General features: G+C 37.2%; 1 long non-coding RNA gene across 1 annotated transcript in view; it reads left to right on the forward strand.

Moving 5' to 3' along the window:
• The first annotated feature begins 1641 nt into the window (after positions 1–1641).
• Positions 1642–19983, forward strand: part of LOC117063676 — a 265046-nt gene continuing 246704 nt past the window's right edge. Inside the window, exon 1 of the long non-coding RNA XR_004429031.1 lies at positions 1642–1737. This is a non-coding gene — a long non-coding RNA (uncharacterized LOC117063676). The remainder of the gene's footprint in view (positions 1738–19983) is intronic.

The following is a 19983-nucleotide window of genomic DNA, read 5'->3' on the forward strand; positions in this document are numbered from 1 at the left end:
TACATCTTCTGAATTTGAAAACGGAGTTTTTTTTGGGGGGATGGGGGATGGGGGAGTGGATATTCCAAAATTATGCAAACAACTCTGATGGCATAAGAACATCTTCAGGGCCCGGTGTTACAAGTAATTGAGTTCTCTGCACCTTTGGAGATGTATCATATTGACATCACTGAGGAAAAAGCACCAGGAAATAGGTTTTTTTTGCTAGCCATTAGGATGATTTTAAAGATCCTAATTTTTTTTTTTTTTTGAGACGGAGTCTGGCTCTGCCGCCCAGGCTGGAGTGCAGTGGCAGGATCTCAGCTCACTGCAAGCCCCGCCTCCTGGGTTTACGCCATTCTCCTGCCTCAGCCTCCCGAGTAGCTGGGACTACAGGCGCCCGCCTCGTTGCCCGGCTAGTTTTTGGTAGTTTTTAGTAGAGACGGGGTTTCACCATATTAGCCAGGATGGTCTCGATCTCCTGACCTCGTGGTCCACCCGTCTCGGCCTAAAGATCCTAATTTTTATAGAATAAGGAAGTTAAATGTAGAAATTTTGGTAATTCTCACATTTATAATAGGATAGTAAAATACCGATTATTCAGTATCAATTTTTAAATGAAATCCTTACAACAACTTAATTTGCTTGGGCATTTCACATTCTTGTGGTTTGAGCCTTAATGTACCCATGGATGAAGGTAGGGCAAACATAAATGTGTTTATTTCACAGATGTAACCAGAGATAGAAAGGTAAAGTGATTGCACTTAATGTCACTCTTCGGACTAACCCTAACCCCAGGCCTTTTCATTTTACCAGGCACCATGTGGCTATAGTTTCCCTTGATGTTCTGTCTCTTCAACTAGGGGATATGCTCTTTAAGGCAAGGGATGTATTTTCTATGTATTCTAGTGTCTAGTATGTTCGATTTGGGAAATGTTTGTTGATTACAAATGAGTTGCTGAACTAAAACAAGATTAAAAATCTTGAGTTTGAATCTTTCCTTGACAATGATACACTTCTAGGCAAAACAATCTCCTGCCTGTGTCAGTCTTAGAGGGCATTTATACACAAGGAAACTCCTTATCTTATGAAGCTAAAAAAAAAGGGCAGTTTGGGTCTTAATTTCCTCTTCTTGGCTTTTCATGGCTACTTCATAGAATTTTTCACAGATTAGACTATATTTTAAGACACAAAGCCACTCGCGCACCAGAAAACCTGAGGATTATAAAGTAAGCCAAAGACAGATGTAAACAAAGCCAAAATCAAACCCAACCAAAAAAAAAAAAAAAAAAAACCACCGAAACTATTCTCTGGAAGCAAACAGAATTATCAGCTTCTAAATAGGGCTTTTTCTAGGAGAGAAGAGCACAATCAATTAGAAATTGATAGAACTAATATATGCAGTTCAGGATAAGATAACAGCACTAGCATCAGCAAAATCCACCATGATTAATTAGTCTAGGATATATGATATGGTTTGGCTCTGTGTCCTCAGGTGGGCCAAATCTCATCTCGAATTGTAATCTCCACGTGTCAGGGGAGGGAGGTGATTGAATCCTGGGGGTGGACGTCCCCCTTGCTGTTCTCGTGATAGTAAGTCTTCACGAGATCTGATGGTTTAAAAGTGTGTAGCTCTTTACTCCTGTCTCTCCTGCCACTATGAGAGGACTATTCCTTGCTTCCCCTTTGCCTTTTGCCATGACTGCAAGTTTCCTGAGACCGCCCCCCAGGTCATGCTTCCTGTAAGCTTGTGGAACTGTGAGTCAAACCTCTTTTCTTCATAAATTACTCAGGTAGTTATTTATAGCAGTATGAAAATGGACTAATAGAACATACGAGACCACTTTCTGGCATAAAAAAATAGTTTTTATTAAGTTATATTATTATAAACTAAGAAGAACTTTCTAAATGAATTAAATAGTACTGAGTTTTCTGATAGCCTCTCTTTTTGATTTGTGCTCTGTCGATTCCATTGGAAACGCCTGTATGGGTCATTTCTATCCTTGGGCTTAGTTGGGAGGATTCCTCCCTGAAAGGGCCAGGCCAGGGTGATGAGTGCAAGGCTAGAATCTAAACCCAGATGGAGAAATATGTGGCATTATCCCAGTGGTTATCTGCTTGAAGTCATTTAAAAAGCAGGCTAATTAAATTTTTTTTTTCTATTTTCACCTGATGAACTCTGGAACATTCCAAAATCACTTTGTATTTTACCAGTGCTTTCATAAGAAAATTAATAGGATCATCTGAATGGACTGTTACTGCAAAGGCTTTTAGAGGCAACAGAGGTCTTTATTCTGTGGTGTGTGGTTTGCGCAAATCCACAGGAAGGAAAATACATAAAAATGCATATTAGCATTCATGATATGAATGATTTCTAATAAGATGATTATGGGATGATGATTCCCAATAATGTGTGAATAAACAAAATAATTTTAAAAATTCTAATTATTACAGTTGGTCATTAAATACAGCATATTTATTTTATGAATGCTATTTGTAAGCAAACGTGATTTCTTTCATCTTTGATGAATGAGAGATTTCAGAGCTATGTAAAATAGTTTTTGATGTCGCACCTATGGCTCTGGTTGTCATTTAAAAATAAGCACTTTTTAAAACCAACAAACAGGCTGGACTTGGTAGCTCACGCCTGTAATCCCAGCACTTTGGGAGGCTGAAGTGGGTGGATCACTTGAGGTCAGGAGTTCGAGAACAGCTTGGCCAACATGTCGAAACCCTGTTTCTACTAAAAAAAAAAAAAAAAAAGAAAAAAAAAAAAAAAGAAAAATTAGCCAGGCATGGTGGTGCTTGCCTGGAATCCCAGCTACTCAGGAGGCTGAGGCACCAGAATCACTTGAACCTGGGAGGCAGAACTTGCAGTGAGCTGAGATGGCACCACTGCACTCCAGCCTAGGTGACAGAGTGAGACCGTGTCTCAACAAAACAAACAACAACAAACAGGCTATTTCAGTATTATGGTAGATGTTGCACTTTTCAACAGATGCGCCCTGAGTTCATGGATTATCTAGTTCCTTTATGTTCTCTCCTTTTAAAAACTGGCCTGCATTTTAGTCACTTCATCAGTGACGTTAAAAAAAGAATGATACTACTTTCTTTCCTTTGATACTCTACTAAAAAAAAAAAAAAAAAAAGAAAAATTAGCCAGGCATGGTGGCACATGCCTGTAATTCCAGCTACTGGGGAGGCTGAGGTGAGAGGATCCCGTGAGCCCAGGTGTTCTCGGTTGCAGTGAGCTATGATCATGCTACCACACTCCAGCCTGGGCAGCAGAGTGAGATCCTGCCTCTTAAAAAAGTGAACTGTGATGGCTAAATGGAATTATCTTGTTTGAAATATCTTTCAGACACTCATCTTGGCCTTGTCTTCTCATTTATTAAAGCCACTTCCAACCCTGAGATTCACTGAGTTTTAATGATGGGCTGAATTGTTTGTAAGCCTCTTAGCTGTTTTGGTTTAGTAAAGCATGGCAGCTCCATTTTAATTGACAGCGGCTGTATTCCAGTTAACTGCCAATGATCCTGACAAGTTACTTTTCGGCCAGTATATTTCCATAAAATATTTCTACATGCTAGGTGAAACCAGATTTGAAATTAGAGTTCAGGTAAAGAGAAAAGGCTTTTGAAAGTCCTGATATAACTGCAGAGTCCTTGTTGGAAACACATTTAGCTGTAGTTTCAGCAATACTTTCTCTTAATCTTATTGCTAAATTACTAAAATACTACTTAGGAAAAAGGATTAATTCATTAAATCTGACAAGTTCCGTCGATTTTAGATGGTAGGTACCTCTGTAGGTACTAGAGCGTCACTCAGTTATGTAGATCCTCAGTACTCATTGCCCTGAACTATGACAGCTAAGGGAAATTGCTGAAAGAGGCATTGGGTTCTTGTATAAGGCAGTGCGTGAAGGAATATTGTTTGCTTGTAATAGTTTGACTATGTCCAAGTTGTAATCTGGGGAATGGACTAAATGACTTCATGAATTTCTTCTAGACCAAAGAGTCGATGACATTTCCCTACAATTAAGTCTAATTGACCTTAAATTTCAATGTTGTGTTCAGACCCCATATGCTCCATTGCTTATTTTCATATGTAACCTAGATGCAAAATAAATCCTTTCATGCTCCTGATAGCTAAATATTGTTTTATAAGACCCTTGTTAAATCCATGCCTTATGATTTATGTTAATTTTAAGAAGCTTTTACTCATAGTCTATTTTTCTGCATCTCTTTTATCCTTCAACCAGAGTTCAAAATTATTTTTCTGCTTTTTTCAGAGTAGGTCTCAAATGCCTCTCCTCCCCTAAACTTGCATACCTAAACTCGTAAAAGTACCAAGAGAACAAAGGAGGTTTCATCTCCTTATATCATTTGGGGGCCATTGCTAGCAAAAAAGAAAAAATAGAGATGATATGGGGAGAATGGAAGGTCACTGGTCTACAGTGTTTTTCCCTGCATTTTTTTAATCAAAATTTATTTAAGTGATAACAGCTGGTCAAATATTTTTCTAGTCTAATTCAAAGAGGATTACCTCCTAGGGTGCTCAGTCACTTTGGCAAGACAGCAGTTTATTAAGCATATGTCACATTTGATTCCATTAGCTCTCCTTTCCCAAATATCAGCTGCAAAATAATCTTTCTAGTTCCTTTTCTAACCTCTCTCCCTTCCCAATCATCTTAAAAACTTTATTCCATGTCCTAACAACCTGTCTGAAACTCTTTTAAAGTAGTCGGCCCCTGTCTGTTTGTTAGCACTCATCTCTGGGCATAATCTCTGTAACTTCTCCACTTAGATTAGGATACGTCCTGGGAAAATGGGGCAAAAGTAAAATTCCAACACAATTGTGTCCAGTTGATGCTGACAAGCTCTGCTATTTCAGCCTGGTCTCTGTTAGGACTATAGACGCAGCTTTAGCTAAAAGGTAGCACATTGAGATAAGTTGGAAAATCCAGAATAAAGACATTCCCATTGTAATATTTTTCTTTGTATTTATAATCAAATCGTCATTAAGCCTATGGGACCACCTGGTACTATTACATCGAATAACGAATTCAGTACCGATAATGCATCCAGCTGGGAATACTTAAGAAAACTCAATTGAAAACTGATGTTTTTAATAAAAATAGATTTTAATAAATGAAAAATTGCAAGATGTAGGTTTCACTGGATGCTGGTCTAAATTAGAATAAACTATAGTTGAATATTATCACTTGAGAAATGCTTTGAATGTCTTTTGATTGTTAGCCACAGCTGAGTGTAGCAATTTTTTTCTGAACATATTTGAGAGTTTGCAAAACTGCTTACAATAGACACTTAAACAATTATATGTCTGAATTTAGTTAGTAGGACTCTGAAGTAATTATATATTTAAATCTACAGAATGCGGCTCTGGTATTTGTTAAGTTGTAAGCTTCAGCAATGTGGTGAATCTATACATTTATCTCTCTACCTATTAAGCTTGCAGTTACCTGCATGATACACTTTTTTTTTCCTTGGAAGATATCTGTTTTCATTGTATCCTGAAATTTGTTTCATTTTCCTTTCATGTTTTTTCATTTAATTCAAGGACTAACTTTATTATCTCCTCTTCTCCCCGCCCACCCCCCCCCCCCCCCCCCCCACCAACTAACAGCTACAACGTTTTCATGATGTTCTAAATCTTGCAGCACGGAATAGAATATAAATGGAATTCCAAACAAGCAAATGCATAATAATCCATCATCTTTTTCTAGGGCGGACAGATGTCAAAGGAAGTTTATGCTTTGCTTTCAGGGTTTTTACATTCACATATTATTTTCACTGAGGCATTTAAAATACTTTATTAAGTTTTAGTGTTTTCTGAGGATCTTCTTATTTTATATAAACTGATATGTTGAGTAAGCAAAATATCTTTCTGTAGTTCTGCTATTGGGCTATTCCAAAGAAATATGTTCTTTTCTCAGGAAGGCTACACAAGTGTGCTTGATTTGTAGTTCCAGGGCCAGCAGGATACTACTCAACATCAGTTTCAAATAAGACCAATGCCCTTATACTACAGAAGAGCAGATATCTCTAGAAGAAAAGTGAGATAGCTAAGTTAACAGTGGAGCTTGATATACCTTCAAGTATAACATTGTTGCTTCTCATATAGGAGTTTTCCCATATTTATTGGGCACTGACTGCATGCAAAGACTGTGTAGATGACATTTTTATATGGTATACATTTCTTCTTAATTTTTATGACTTTGCAAACTTCATATACCCGTATCGTCTCTATATAATACATATAACTATGAAAAGCACATTAATAGTTACTGTTTACATACATTTTAAGAAATATTGGACCTAAGCAAACCAAACAAATAATACTAATTCACCTAAAAGAAGGACACTAACATAATAAGTAATAGGATTTGTTATCCCAGAAGTAATGATTCCAGATAATTTGACACAATTTTCATATATATTTTCAGATAAGTTACAATGTAAAAATCAAGAGATCATAGGCTCTGATATCAGAAAGGCCCAGGTTCAAATCCCATCTCTATCATCTATTGGTTGTGACTCTTGGCCATGTTATTTGGACCTGGGGAAAATCAACATACAAATAGAAATGTGTATGATTGCCGGGCGTGGTGGCTCAAGCCTGTAATCCCAGCACTTTGGGAGGTCGAGACGGGTGGATCACGAGGTCAGAAGATCGAGACCATCCTGGCTAACACGGTGAAACCCCGTCTCTACTAAAACATACAAAAAACTAGCCGGGCGAGGTGGCAGGCGCCTGTAGTCCCAGCTACTCAGGAGGCTGAGGCAGGAGAATGGCGTAGACCGGGAGGCGGAGCTTGCAGTGAGCTGAGATCCGGCCACTGCACTCCAGCCTGGGCGACAGAGGGAGACTCCGTCTCAAAAAAAAAAAAAAAAAAAAGAAATGTGTATGATTAGCAAGTACTCTGAGACATGGCCAGGATGCTATAAGAACATGGAGAAGGGGCCCCTAGCAAGGCCGAGAAGTGTTGGAGAAGCCATACCTGACCCTCCACAATTGAAAAGCTAACATTCAGATCTTTGGGATGATCTGAAAGATGTAGGAAAGGTCTCTTGTTCAAAAAGTATCCTTCCATTATCAACCCTTTCTCTCAGTAACATAAAGCTAGGATAGACTTGCTATTGTTATAACTTCTATGGAATCAGGCTTTCTCCATAAAATACAAACATGTCCAAAGAGTAGGCTAGTATATTCAGAGCATATATCCCTGCTCTCTTCTCTCCTCTTACATGACAGGAGGGGCAGGGATTTGGGAAAATGAACAAGGATAAAGGGTTGTGTATATAACAGAACATTATCCAGTCTCAAAAAAAGGGAATCCTGCGTTTTGTGACAATACAGGTGAACTGCGAGGAATATTACGTTAGACTAATCACTGAAGGGCAAATACTGCAGGATTCAAGAGTAATCCAAAATAACCAAACAGAGACAGAGAGGGGTTGCCAGGGGTTGGGGGAAGGGGAAATGGGAAGTTGCTGTTAAGGGGCTTAAAGTGTCAGTTATGCAAGACGATTTAGAGACCTGTTATACAGCATTGTGCCTATAGTTAGCAATACAGATTATACACTGAAAATGTTGTTGAGATCTCATGTTAAGTGTTCTTGTCAGGATAATAAGGGTTGTGAGGAAGAGGCTGGAAGGGATTTGGTGAAAGTGGTGAGCCCAGATGTCTGGAAGGGCACTTCTCTGCAGCAGGAAGGGAGTGGGCAGTGGGTGTGGGTGAATGCTAAGGAAGAATTCCACTGAGCCAATTATTTTTCTTAGGCCCAGATGAGTTCCTGAATTATTTAAACAACAGTGTAGACAAATTTTGGTACTGTGACCATATAAAACACTGACAGTTGGAACCTGATAGTGTCGAGGAAGGGTTTTTCTTCATCTACAGTTTCAGCTTATACATTTTATGTAAACCACCATGAGAGGGGAGTGAGCCTATCTACAAATGTGGCAGGTGCAGTAAAATAACTACTACAAAGGAGTTACCTTTCATATGAATAATTTTATGTATTTGTCAAAGCCTGAAGCCATGGTTGCCTGAGAGCTAGAATAGGAAGAGAATCTTTGGGAAAGGTATCTAACCAATCCCAAAGCTGCAGTTTTCAATCCTGTGTCCCTTGTTACACTGGCCTGCTGACTGTGCTAGGAAATGGTAGGATTTCCCTTACATCTCCTAAATGCACCATTGGGCAATTTGGACCACAGTATTTGGTTCAAATATCCTCTGAGGCTTCCATTTTAACGCTTGGAAAACCAAATAACTTAAGGTTTACTTCATTTCTGGTTCCCAGCTTATATGCTTTTAATAAGGTAGATTTCCACCATATCTTGTCAACACAAAAAGTCAGTGACATGAGCAAGGCATGCTTTTGGAGTAGTTTTTAGTATATTTATTTTTAAATATAGGTATGCACATTAAATATGACCCAGAACAACATAATATCTTCATGTGCTTTGTATGTCAAATGTTATCAGATGTTTGAAGACAAATGAGTAATAATTAAAGATGAATTTAAAAGTTGTTTTATACAGAATAAGTGAGATTTCTTTTTTTTTTTTTTTTTGAGATGGAGTCTCACTCTGTTGCCCAGGCTGGAGTGCAGTGGCGCAATCTTGGCTCACTGCAAGCTCCACCTCCCAGGTTCATGCCATTCTCCTGCCTCAGCCTCCTGAGTAGCTGGGACTACAGGTGCCTGCCATCGTGCCCAGCTAATTTTTTTTTATTTTTAGTAGAGACAGGGTTTCACTGTGGTCTCTATCTCCTAACCTCGTGATCTGCCTGTCTCAGCCTCCCAAAGTGCTGGGATTACAGGTGTGAGCCACTGTGACCGGCCAGTGAGAATTCTTAAATAGCTAAATAGGGAAACAGATAGACAGTTATTAAAATATGAAGAGTATTTTAACTCAATGCCTTTAGAAAGAATACTATATGCAGTTAGACATATGTTTATAGAAATACAATAGAGAGTAGATATAATTCTAAATTTCGTGAATCTTTTAGTGAGTTAACACTAAAAATGAAAACAAAATAACCTTTAAAACTTTAATTTTTATTTGTTTTTATTTAAGGCTTAAGCATTTCAAAAAATCCTTTTAAAGAATTCATATTTGTGAGGAACAATTCAAAGCAGAATGTCAACTCAAGATTTAAAAGGAGAAAACATCTTTATGTACAACAGCAATAAAAATCATCACTGATCCAGATATAATGAAGGCTATAAAGAATACAAGCAAGAAGTGATTAGATGTTGTTAGGCAGAGTAGCTATGATGACAACCAAACATTCGCAAGAAAATTGATAAGCTGCAAATTTAAGAATTTCAGAAGTGATGCTGAAGTTTGCATTTGACTGGCCTTCTGAAGGCCAAGGCTGAAGCTAATTAGCAGATTTTGGAAAATTCTGTGACTGAATTTGAGCTACTGTACATCTCCACATTTGGAGGGAGTAAGGACTGCCTTAGACAGTAGCATATCATTAGAATGAATAATGGTAAGTCATATGATAAGTGTGTGCCTGCCATTCAGAGTGAGTGTGAACAGTGCTAACACAGGAACCCATCAAAGCCACTTGTAGGACAGAACATTACTATACCCAGGTACACAGAGGCAAAGACTCAACATACTTGGGGACAAAAGGTCTTGGTTTTCTTTGATGCCACAAAGTAATTACCTAGGTAAACATCAGGGTCTTAGCTTCCGCAGTGTGATTTACCATACTCCAAACATAAATGTTTTCTTAACATTATTTCCCTTACCTGTTCTAATAGACTGAAGTCATCAAAATCTAGACAGATCTCCAAGTCATTTTGGCAGGAAGAAAGGAAAGAATGGAAGATAGTATTGTCTGAAGAGGACGAAAGATCCTATGAAAACCTCTTTGAGGTTGAAAGAGATAGGGTTTCCAACCCACATTTACCTTCTTTCATTAATTTCTTCCATTTGGTTAAAGAGAAAATGATCTAAAATAGCAATGTGTGAAAAACTAGATACGTTGCAAACACATATTAGACACCACTGGGATTGCCTCTGTGTTGGAGATCCTTGTTTCTATGATCTTATTGAATCATTAGTGTAAGCTGGCCAGTAAATTCTGCAGTTGGAAATTCTCTACTGTTGGATGAAGGAAGCAGGAAACGTGAGCTGGGCAGTAGTAATTGGGGTTTGCAGAATATTTTCTATACTACTACTGACAAAGGAGATGGGACAGATGAACCACACTATAGATGAGTATTTTAAAAATATTTTTCATCTTTTTTGAGATAACCAAATAAAAATTATAGTCAAGATACACAGAATGATATTTTGAAATACATACACATTGTGAAATGAATGATGACTGCATTCAAGTGAATTAATGTATTTATCACTTACATTGTTATCTTTTTGTGATAAGAATACATAAGATCTGCCTGGCAAGGTGGCTCACGCCTGTAATCTTTGTACTTTGGGAAGCCGAAATGGGCAGATCACCTGAGGTCAGGAGTTCTAGACAAGCCTGGCCGACATGGCAAAATCCCATCTCTACTTTAAAAAAATAGCTGGGCATGGTGGTGCACGCCGGTAATCCCAGCTACTTGGGAGGCTGAGGCAGGAGAATCACTTTGAACCCAGGAGGCAGAGGTTGCAGTGAGCCAAGATCATGCCACTGCACTCCAGCCTGGGTGACAGAGCGAGACTCCATTTAAAAAAAAAAAAAGATATACTTTCAGCAAACTTCAAGTGTACATTATTAAGTATAGTAATAAAGCTGTACATTAGGTCTCCAGAACTTATTCATTTTGTGACTATATATTTACACCCTTTAACCAACATCTCCTCATTCTTTACTCCCCTCACCCCTAGGACCCTTCTATTCTGTTTCTATGAGTTTAATTTTTAAAGAGTCTACATCCAAGTAAATGCGTGCAGTATTTATCTTGCAGTATCTGACTTGTTTCACTTAATGTCTTCTGGATTCATTCATATTGTCACAAATGGCAGGGTTTCCTTTTTCAAGGCTGAAATAATCTACTATATATAATTTTAGATTGAGGCTGGTGCCATAAGCTCTGCATATGGCTAAAGCCCTTTAGGTATATCTTCTTGCAGGCATGTATATCAGGACAGTTAGCACCACTTGTGTCTTTAGCAAGGTAGGGCAAAGTTATTAGTGTGAGCCATATCATTCCCTAGATAGAATCAACTCCAGGTCTACTGCCACGGCTTCTGTCAGATCTTAGTTGAAGATGTTGGGGACCATGAATTTTCAAATGCCCTGGTCGCTCTTTAAGTGCTTGACAGAACTTTAGGAGGAGCAGTAATTTGGTGGCTGGCCTGGGTTGGAGCTGGGAAACCTATGACGGCAGGTCTTTTCTTCAGGCCACAATTGATGGAGCTGAGCCAAAAGGCTGCATCTAGGATGGAAAACAACGAATAGCAAGACAGTCCAGTAGCATTTTCATCCAAAGTCAATATTGAGACAGGAATCCAAGTATGTAGCCACAAATACTTATTGCATCCCCATGTGCTAGGTATACTAGGCACTGGGGATATATAAGTGGACAAAACCTGACAAAAGTCACTCTGTCATGGATGGTACAGTAGGCCTGAAGGGGTCTCTGAGCTGGACCTGTAATCTCAGCTGCTTTGCATAGTACATTTGAGGCCCTGGGCACAGCACCTTGGGATTACAAGGACTGATGGATGACTATGCCACATTTTCTCTTGCTCCGAGAAGTGTGAACCTATTTTTCCCTCTGTTTTGAATACTTTTACCCATTCCCTTCCTCCATCATGGATACCAATTTCCTGGATAACTCCTACTTACTTATTCTAAGTCATTCGGCACTTCTGGGAAGTTGTTCCCAATTCCCAGGCCTAGGTAATGTGTCTGTTCCAAGTGCTTCCAATACTTACCATCGTTAACATACAAAACGCATTGAATTATCATTTCCTGCTTACTTTCTATGTTACCCATAAACCTGTAGCTCATTAAGGGGAGGGATTCTGTAATGTTACCAATATTTCTCCAGACCGTAGTGCAGTGACTGGAACATGGACTCTAAAATATTTGTAGAATATGGGAGTAGTTGACAATATATGGGACAAGCAACCATTGATCAACCAATTGGGACAGAGAAATGTACTGTACTAAATTATTCTGAGTTAACCAGGTGAAGTCTGTTTACCTGTCTGTTTTTATAGCCAAACTTGGAAGCCACAAAGTTTATTTGTAAGAAACGTAAAGGATTGTTTCAGATGTATCTGGTAATCTGGCAAATTGTATTTTGTAAATATGGCTTCACCAATATATATCCCATCCCATATGCTTGTCAAAGAATATGACATTGACAATGTTGTCTCCTCATTAAAACTGAATACACATTTGGAACTGCCTTGACCAATAGGACGTGGTAGAAGTGATGCTGTGTGACTTTCAAGTCCAGGTTGTAATTAGGCAGTATGGATTCCTCTTTTTTCTCTTAACTTGCTTACTTTTAGAACACAGCCACCAGGCTGTGTGGAAGCCCAGACCACGTGGTGAGGCCATATGTGTGTGTTCTGGCCCATAGCCCCAGCTCGGACCTCAGCTGACAGCTGGACTCAAATGATTTCAACAAGCCTTCAGCGAGCAGCCTTTGGATGATTCTAGGCACAAGATTTTAAGCCTTCCAGCTGAGGTCCAGACATAATGAAGTACGGACAAGCTGCTCTGTGGTCCCAGTATGAATGAATTCCTGACTCACTGATATCATGGAGATACAATAAATGACTATTGTTTTCAGCCACTACATTTTGGGGTGATTTTTAAGCAGCAATAGCTAATAATACAAGCAGGAAAGTAATTTTCCCAACTTTCATATTCGTGATGCTGGCTTTCTCACTGTAGTTAGAACATACTTCATAAACAAGTCAATACTTGTTATAAACAAAACAAATTTGTATAAAAGAAGGGAATACTGTAGAAATGGTAATTTAAAAAAGAAGTGACTGAAAATTAATGTAAATTAAAACTATAAAGATTAATAATAAAAGTTTAAAAGTTTTAAAAACTAGACTATAATAGAATTATAAAAGTTTGGACTAATATAAGTAAAATGAATTAAAATTGTTAAAATGGGAAATCCACTTCCTGTTTCAGCATGTCCTTCCTTCATTCCTTCCTTTTCTTTGCTTTTTTCTTCCTTTCCTTCCTTCTGATAAATAACCAATTTGCAAAAAATTCTGTCCTTATAAAAAAAAACATGAAAATATGCTCAATTTTACTTGCAATTAAATATTCAAATTAAAATTCTATGTGTAAGTACATATATGTGCACACATATAATTAGTATATTTTATATTGAAGCCCACAATTTATTCAGATCCCCTTTGCTTTTTACCTAATATCCTATTTCTGTTCTAGAAGTTCACAGGATTCCACATTACATTTAATTGTCATGTCTCCTTATGCGTCTCATACTATGGCACATTTTCAGACTTTCCTTGTTTTTGATGACCTTGACAGTTTTGAGGAGTACTGTTCAGGTAATTTTAGAAAGTCTCACAATTGAGATTTGGTTGTTTTTCTTATGATTAAATTAAGGTTATGAGTTTTGGGGAAGAATACCAAAGTGGCAAAGTGCCATTCTCATCACATCACATTGATGGTAACGTGGCTTATTCCTGCTGATGCTAGGCTTGATGAGGACTAACAAGACATCATGTTGGATGTCACAGATTATTGAAAGATTTCTCCACTGTAAAGTTATTTTCCCCACTTTCCACATTACTCTTTGCAATGAAGTCACTGTGAGCCACACTTATGGGACGTTATACTCTACCTCCTTGAGAGCTATATATCTGCATCAATTTGAGCCTTTTTAAAATTAAAAAGTCTAAGGATTTATTTAGTTGTATATATTATGTACAGCATGATATGCTCCCATTTATTTATTTAATCATTTATTTGTGAGTTCTTTCTTTCCTCTTTAATTGAGCATTTCATATGATCCCATTTTATCTATTAGTGTGTCAATTATACTTTAAAAAAAATTAGTGGCTGTCCTTGAGTTTACAGTATACATCTTAAAGTAATATACATCTATTTTCAAATAAGCCTATAGCACATCACAGGTAGTGCAAGTAATTTATGATGGACTATTTCCAATTCTACCCTATGATCTCTTGTGACAATATTGTCATTCATTTCATTCAATACATCGTGACTGTATTTTTAATAGTCAACCATTTTTGGGGTTAATTAAATAAGAACAGTTTAAAAAATTATTCTAACTCTGTATGAGTCAAGATTCAACCAGAAAAAACAACAGTAGAAGATACAGAACTTTTTTGTAAGGAATTGGCTTATGCAAAAAAAGCTGGCTAGACAATCCCCAAATCTGTAGGACAAGCTGTCGGAAAGGGCAGGCTGGAACTTTGGCTGCTAAACCTGAAGCTGCAACTGCTGTCCACAGGTAGAATTTCTATTTTAGGAAAAGCTTGACTCTACTCTTAAGAATTTTTAACTGATTGGATTAAGCCCATTTGAATTATCTGGTATAACCTCCCTTACTTAAAGTCAACTGATTATAAACTTTGATCACTTCTGCAAAACACCTTCACAGCAGTACCTTATTTTTTATTTTTCCATAAGTTCTTGGGGTACAGGGATATTTGGTTACATGAGTACGTTCTTTAGTGGCGATTTGTGAGATCCTGGTACACCCATCACCCAAGCAGCATACACTGCACCATATATGTTATCTTTTATCCCTTGCCCCCCTCTCACTTTACCCCCCAAATCCCCAAAGTCCATTGTATCATTCTTATGCCTTTGTGTCCTCACGCTTAGCTCCCACATATCAGTGAGAACATGCGATGTTCGGTTTTCCATCCTGAGTTACTTCACTTAGAATAATAGTCTCCAGTCTCATCCAGGTCATTGCAAATGCTGTTAATTCATTCCTTTTTATGGATGACCAGTATTCCATCATATATATCTCATAGTTTCTTTATCCACTTGTTGATTGATGGCCATTTACCTCAAGATCAGCATTTGATTAAATAACTGAACTGTAGCTAGCTAAGTGGATGCGTAAAACTGACCATCATGCCTCCATTTATTTCTTCTCTGATACTTTCTTAATGTAGATCCAAGCTTCTCACCAATGTTATTTTCCTTCTGCCTAAAGTTTTAAAAACATTTCTTAAAGGGAAATTCTCTTGGCTATGCTTTCCATGCTTTTTTTGTTTTTGTTTTTGTTTTTTTGTTTTTGGCAACACTCTTATTTCTCTTTCAATTCTAATAATTTTGATGTACATACAATTCCACATTGGCGGGAGTTTGTGCTTATTTCACTTTTTCTTTTTTTCTTATATGGTTTCTGGCAAGAAGTATACTGTAACTCCTATTTTTGTCTGTCTAAAGGTAAGGTGTCCCCACATGCCCCACACCAGTCTGGCTTCTTTAAAGATTTTCTTTGTCCTTGATTTTCTGCAGTTTAAATATGACATACCCAGGGATGGGTTTTGTTTGTATATATTTTACTTGGTGTTTTCTGAACTTCCTAAATCTGTGGTGTGATGTCTGTCATTAATTTTGGAAAGTTCTTGGCCATTTTTATTTCTGTTAAAAGATAAACTTAGGCACATTAAAATTTTAAAGAGTTTATTTGTGCATTCAGCAATTCATGAGTTGGGCAGTGCAAGGCACAAATACTTCAGGGCTCCACTGAGGGGCCTCAAGGGGAAACTTTTGTTTCCAGAAGACAGATTTAAAAAGAATTTGACTGGTTTTAAAATTGGAAGTCCTTAGAGGTTAGTTGGTGATTTCTGATTGGTAAAGTCTAGCTGGAAACCATCATTCTTAGCAAACTATCACAAGAACAGAAAACCAAACCAAACACCGCATGTTCTCACTCATAGGTGGGAACTGAACAATGAGATCACTTGGACTCGGGAAGGGGAACATCACACATCAGGGCCTATCATGGGGAGGGGGGAGGGATTGCATTGGGAGTTATACCTGATATAAATGACGAATTGATGGGTGCTGACGAGTTGATGGGTGCAGCACACCAACATGGCACAAGTATACATATGTAACAAACCTGCATGTTATGCACATGTACCCTAGAACTTAAAGTATAATAATTAAAAAAAAAAAAAAAAGAAAAGTAGAAAAAGTTTTACTTTCTTGCAGCAACACAGACTAGGGAACTTATCTTTATTCACTTTGCTATGTATTTTTTTTTTGTTTGTTTATTTTCTTATTATATGTTTGTTTTATTACTCTTATGTTTATTATTCCATCTATCTCCTTTCTTTTTTTTTTTTTTTTTTGGGGTTTTCAAGGTTTTATTTATTTATTTATTTATTTATTTTTATTATACTTTAAGTTCTAGGGTACATGTGCATGACGTTTATATCATGTATAACTCCCCAATGCAATCCCTCCCTCCTCCCCCTCCCCATGATAGGCCCCAGTGTGTGATGTTCCCCTTCCCGAGTCCAAGTAATCTCATTGCTATGTATTTTTAATGTATTGGAAGAGCTGTTACTCTACTTTGAAAATTATAGAATTTACTATTTTTTTAACTATTTATTTTTACTTTATTTTACTATATTACTACTATTTTATACTATAATTACTATATTTTTTACTATACTTACTAATTTACTATATTTACTACTATTTTTTACTATATTTTTACTATTACTTAATTCATTCAACAAGTATTTATTAGGTTACTATTGAATAATGTGAAGGAAAAAAGGCATAAGAAAACATGATCCCTGCAGGAAGAAAGGGTAAGATATTGGTGGCAATGATTGTAAAATACGCCATTCTGATAGGTATATATTATATCATTTCAATTTATGTTTACCTGATCGCTAATGATGTTCAATATATTTTCATGTGCTTATTTTCCATTTGTATATCTTCTTGAATAATCTCTCTTCATGTCTTTACCTATTTATTAAAGATAGTTTGTTTTGCACTGTTAAAAAAAAAAAAAGTCAGAGGTTTCTGATTGGTTAAGCATCAATTTTGTTTGACAGTTTTGTTTCTATGTTAGGAAAGTTTCTATTGATCTATCTTCAAGTCCACTAATTCTTTAGCTGTGTCCAGTCTACTGATGAACTTATCAGTGGCATTATTTGTTAGTGTTTTTGATTTGTTAGTATTTCCATTTGATTCCATTTCTCTGCTTACCTAATCCTTCTATTCTTGCTTGTTGTTTACTTTTTCTATGGAGCCCTTAATAAACTAGTCATACTTAGTTCTTTAATTTTCTGCCTAATATTTTAATTTAATTTATTTTTTATTTTACTTTTATTTTGTTTTCATTTATTTTTTGAGATGGAGTCTCTGTCGCCCAGGCTGGAGTGCAGTGGCACAATCTCAGCTCACTGCAACCTCTGCCCCTCCAGGTTTAAGCAATTCTCTGCCTCAGCCTCCAGAGTAGCTGGGATTACAGGTGCGTGCCACAATGCCCGTCTAATTTTTTTGTATTTTTAGTAGAGATGGAGTTTCACCATCTCGGCTAGGCTGGTCTTGAACTCCTGACCTCATGATCCACCCGCCTCGGCCTCCCAAAGTGCTGGGACTACAGGCACCTGCCACCACGCCTGGCTAACTTTTTGTATTTTCAGTAGAGATGGGGTTTCACTGTGTTAGCCAGGTTGGTCTCCATCTCCTGACCTTGTGATCTGCTGGCCTCAGCCTCCCAAAGTGCTAGGATTACAGACGTGAGCCACCACATCCGGCCACTGCCTAATATTTTAAAACTCTTTGTTTTATCTGAGTCAGCTGACTGTTTGGCACAATGTAGCCACTCAAGTCTTAGTGAAAAGAGTAAATGAATGAATACCAAAATAAATACGGATTACAGAAAGCTCAATTATTGAGGTTCAAAGGTATAGACGTTTTAAAAACACATTAAATATGTTTAGTAAAACAAGTTAAAAAATGGATGGTAACATACTGTGATAGGTTGAATAATGCCTCTCAAGATATTCAGATCCTTATCTCAAAACTGTGAATGTTATCTCAAGATATTCAGATCCTTATCTCTTAAAACTGAATGTTATCTCATGTAAAAACTAGACTTTTCAGATGTGATTTAGTTAAGGACTTTGAGAAGGGGAAGTTATTCTGGATTATCCTGGAGGACCTTAAATGTAATCACAAGTGTTCTTACAGAAGGGAAGCAGTACAAAGAAGGCAATGTGACCACTGGAGTAGGGTTCTATGCTGCTGGTTTCGAAGATAAAAGATGGGGCCAGGATGCAAGAAATGCAGCTCTAGAAGCTGGAAAAGGCAAGTAAATTAATCTTCCTCTAGCGTACAGTACTGCCAACACTTGGTTTGGTTTAGTGAAAACATTTCCGACTTGTGATCTCCAGAAGCATGATGGAATAAATACCTGTTTAGGCTACCAAATTTGTGTTAATTTATGATAGAGATCATAGGGAACTAATACACACTGTGAAGTCCTTAACAGATATGTGAGTTGGCCCTGGCTTTCTACAGACTTGAAGACCCCTGTTGGAATGGAAGTTGTCTTGGTGGTGGAACCCCACATAAAGGGAGAGGATGGGACAGAATCCCATCGGTGCCATCTCTTCTCAGTCATTGCCTCGCTAACAACTTTAACTCCATGCCAGAACATCTGTTTTAAGTGGAGTTTACCTGCCAACTAATGAGAGATTACTAGGCAAAAAAGAATGATTCATGTCTCTCTGGCTGTGTAACTTCAAAGTCTCCAAGGTTGAGCCTCTTGGCAAGCCACAGCACTGAATACTCAACAAACGTTTAGAATGAAATGAAAATTGTCTTAGATAAATTGGCCAAAAAAATCCTGAATATGAACAGAAATAGAAAAGTAAACCTTTGAAAGTATAAAAAAGGTTAAAGAGGCCAACAACATGCCAGCATATATAGAATGCTACTGATTCGTTCTTTTTTTTTTTAGAAATAAGAAACTAAAACAGATGTGTCTCCAAGTTGACTTGACATTTTTGAAGTAGTTTCTCGAAATAGAAAAAACCTAAAGGAATAGAAAAAATCTAAAGTTAAACTGATAGAACATAAATAAAACAATAAATTTTGAGGCTAAAAGAATATCAGGTAAATATACCATTAAAGACATTAATAAGGAGTCCATATAAGTAATTCTTATATTTCAAAGACTATAAATGTCTATAGTACATATCACTCTACTAAGTGCAACCTATGAAAGACCCCTATTTTATTTCAGTGAGTCACTAAAATACCTTCATCAAAAATACACTGTTGGGCCACTAAATTCCTTTTTTAATATCTACCCTAGCAATCTCAAGTCTGCTCCAGTGATTTACAATGTACAAATCATTACACGCCATCCTTTCAAGTCAGTAAACATTCGTTATCTACTATGTAGTGGGCACTACTGAAGTTTCTGTCTCCAAAGAGTTCCATGAATTTGAGGATTTGTGGACAGTATCTGATCTATCATCATTACTTATTAATTTTCACATTCTTATTACCTTAAAGCAAATGGGTCAAATTGAAAAGATGATTCTGTTTTCAAAGGATGCCCCTAAGCAGGTGACTGAAAACATTTCACCACAATTTGGTTTTTTTTTTTTTTTTTTTGGTTTATGCACATATTTCTTAACAGTCAGTATTAGGAGCAATTTTCATTCTCAAGTTTCCTATTTTGTACTGAATAAAAATTTAAGGATAACTTAACCATTATATGAACATAATGGGTCTACATGCCTTCCCCTTTATATTTTAACTTTAAAAATTATTTATTAAATTTTATTTTAAAATTATATAAATTTTGTTTTTAGAGACAGGGTCTTGCTCTGTTACCCAGGCTGGAGCACAGTAGCACTCCAGTGAGCACAGCTCACTGTAACCTCAAACTTCTGGGTTCAAGCAGTCTTCTTGCCTCAGCCTCCTTAGTAGTTGGGCATGGGTTCAGGCCACCATGCCTGGCTGATTTTTTGTTTTATTTA

This window comes from Trachypithecus francoisi, unplaced genomic scaffold (genome assembly GCF_009764315.1).
Source record: "Trachypithecus francoisi isolate TF-2019V2 unplaced genomic scaffold, Tfra_2.0 Lachesis_group18, whole genome shotgun sequence".
NCBI classification, from domain to species: Eukaryota; Metazoa; Chordata; class Mammalia; order Primates; family Cercopithecidae; genus Trachypithecus; species Trachypithecus francoisi.